At 42.5% G+C, this 3202-nt stretch overlaps 1 pseudogene across 1 annotated transcript; it reads left to right on the top strand.

Annotated features, from left to right (window-relative positions):
* The first annotated feature begins 1391 nt into the window (after nt 1-1391).
* Nucleotides 1392-1756, top strand: LOC308631228 (small ribosomal subunit protein eS27-like; annotated as a pseudogene). The gene has a single exon. The product of its transcript is annotated as a small ribosomal subunit protein eS27-like (transcript).
* The last annotated feature ends 1446 nt before the right edge of the window (nt 1757-3202 follow it).

Here is a 3202-nt window from a genome sequence, read left to right as displayed (position 1 = left end):
GGCATCTGTCCTTAATTTGAAAACCACTATTCTAGAAGTCCAGGCTCTGCATCTTCATCACCATCTCCAACCCACCTGTCCTAATGAAAGTCCTTAATCGCCTGGTTCCTACCACTTTATAGCATGCCACTGTGACTTACAACCTAGCTCACACAGTCTTTGCCTGAGAGTTTTTTTTTTTAAACCAAGTATTGAACCCAGGAGCACTTAACCACTGAGCAACATCCCCAGACTTTTCCATTTTTTATTTTGGGACAGGGTCTCATTAAGTTGCTTAGGCTTGGGGCTGGGGATGTGGCTCAAGCGGTAGCGCGCTCGCCTGGCATGCGTGCGGCCCGGGTTCGATCCTCAGCACCACATACCAACAAAGATGTTGTGTCCACCGAGAACTAAAAAATAAATATTAAAAAAAAATTCTAAAAAAAAAAAAAGTTGCTTAGGCTGGCTTTGAACTTATGATCCTCCTGCCTCATCCTTCTGTGCCTGGCTTTTTGTTTGTTTGTTTTGTTTTGGTCCACATTGGGAGCCCACATCACCTTCCTATTTGACAGACTAGGAGGGCCAGACTTTTAACTTCCTTCCCCCTGTGTCATTCCCATCCCTGTCTCCAGAAGTCCTTGTACAATGTCTGTGTACTCTAGCCTACAAGTCTACTCTCCATCACATTGCTCTAGAAAGGGCCATCCCTTGGGTTTAGGGATGTGCATACCTGCAGTATGGATTGCTGTTGGGATTTGGAACTGGGGAACACCAAGATTCCTTAGTTCTCCCATCAGTATAAAGGTAATAATATAATAGTTCTAAACTCAGAATTACTATACACATTACTCTTTAGAATATGTCTGGCATATGGTAGGTGCTAAATAAATAAATTAATTTTTTTTTAACCTGGCATTGATCTAGCCTGGGAATATAAGTGGGAAAGAAAAAGGTCCTACACTTAGAGCATAGAAGTTGTACCACCAACCCCTACTCTGCCTCTTCTCAAATACTCCCTGGCTCCATGGTTAAATGCAAAGGACCAAATAAACTTTTTTAAAAATCTGGTCATGGGGCTGGGATTGTGGTTCAGTGGTAGAGCGCTCCCCTAGCACAGGCAGGACCTGGGTTCGATCCTCAGCACCACATAAAATAAAGGTATTGTATTGTGTCCATCTAGACCTAAAAAAAAAAAAAAAAAAATCTGGTCATATCAGGAGTCTATACTATAACATACATTAATTCATTTGTTTACCAAACAAATATTTTTGAGCTCTCACTATGTCCCAGGTACTATATAAAGAAATAGAGTCCTGTCCTCAAAGCATTCCCAAGGAGGATGTGCAGATGTAAAATTTTTGAAAGAAGAATCTGTCACCTGAGTGATCTGGACGGACTGTACTTGGGAAAGGATCACTATGCCTTCGGCTAGAGATTTGCTACATCCCTTCCTTAGAAGAGGAAAAGAAAAAAACACAAAAAGAAACAGCTAGTTCAAAGTCCAAATTCTTATTTTATGGATGTGAAATGTCCAGGTTGCTACAAGATTACCAGGGTTTTCAGCCATACTGAGACAGTGGTTCTTTGTGTAAGTTGTTCAACAGTGTTGTGCCAGCCTACAGGAGGAAAGCCAGACTCACAGAAGGTTGTTCATTTAGAAGAAAGCAACACTAATAATCTGTGCAACTTCCAGAATTTGTGTTTTCTCACAGAAACCTTATGAGTTCAGTAATTCTAGTTACTCTATCAAAATAATGTAATTATATTTGATTTTGTAAGGTATACAACAATGATCTCCTATTTTAGTGTTTTTCAATAAAGTTTTGATTATGGATAACCCCCCCCATTGAATAATGTGCTATGCATGCATTTACATGTACTCATACACAAAATGTTGATAATGCATATGAAGTATATATGAGGTAATACCTTGTTTATCAAGAAATAATTTTTAGCCCTTAAATTGGCCAAGAACTAGAGAGAAAAAAATAGGCATTTAAATATACAAAATAGGTACCACCAAATTAATTCAGTTGATTTATAAGATCCTTGGGGTCTAGTTATTTTTATTGCAAATGATAGCAAGTTCCTTGGCTGGTTTCCTGGGTTATTAGGAGCTGAGAATTAAAAAAAAAAAAAAAAAGCTGGATCAGAAGCAAGAGTAGCAGCTGGTCATGAAAGACGAAAAAGTATATATGATGAAAATGATCAAAAAGGCATCTGGAGTCATCGATTATCTAGGCATCGCTGTGCCATGAACCAGTGCAATAACAGATGTTTTCAAGCAGACCGTGAGTCAGGCAAAGGCAAAGGATATTCTGTGCATACTGTTTCAAGAGAAAAAAATATTCAATGCATTTTAGAAGGTTTTTTTTTTTTTTTTAATGGGAAAAACCTTTATTATGGGACTTTCTTCATGAGGGACAACGTGGTTAGGACACAAGCCAGCAGGTGGTCACAGCCTCACCTCCGGCAGGGTGCGGGGAAACATGAAGGGAAGGAGGTGCACCCAGGAACACCCATTCCATTCCTAGAGACCCAGACACACTCCCGGTGACTCAAACAGGTAGGGGTAACAAGAGATGGAGAGTGGCCAGAGGGAGGACCTGTGGGATGGGGCAGGTGCAGAACCCCCATCCACTCAGAAATCTCTCCTCTCCGGGAGGTTCTCAGGGGCCTGGCTCTGAACGCAGGAGCTTCCGGGGCTTCTTGGGCTGCAGGAGCCGGCACCTTCCGTGGGAGGAAATTTGACCCATGGGCCCAGGGAGGCCCATGAGCGCCTGTGAGAGGGGAATTCAATCCACTGCTGCACAGCAAACCAATCGTGCACGTGTCGCAGGTCACTCTCTTTTAGGCCAAGGCGGAGGGTCAGGAACAGCAGGGTAAAGCGGTCTGGAAAGCGGTCCTCCAGGAAGTGGTCCTTCAGGATCGTCATCTGCTCCTTCGTGAAGAACAAATTACTCCACTTGGACACGGCTGGCTCCAGTAGCTCATGAAGTTTTTTCAGCTCCTGCCTGAGATCCAAGCCACCGAGACATCCTGTCGACTCATACTCGGCCATGACATCTCTTTCCAGGTCATCCAGCGCAGTCAACAACTCCATGGCCGCAGAGGCTCTGTTCAGAGGAGTGGGCTTAGAAGGGTTTTGTGCAAAACAATTCAAAAATAAAAAAGGTTTAATTTGTATAGAGTTGAATTATTGGGAGGATTCATTTAAATGATG

This window comes from Spermophilus citellus (genome assembly GCF_964194105.1).
Source record: "Spermophilus citellus genome assembly, chromosome: 11".
Lineage (NCBI taxonomy): Eukaryota > Metazoa > Chordata > Mammalia > Rodentia > Sciuridae > Spermophilus > Spermophilus citellus.
The sequence above is the reverse complement of the archived record's forward strand: the minus strand, read 5'-3'. Positions and strand labels throughout refer to the sequence as shown.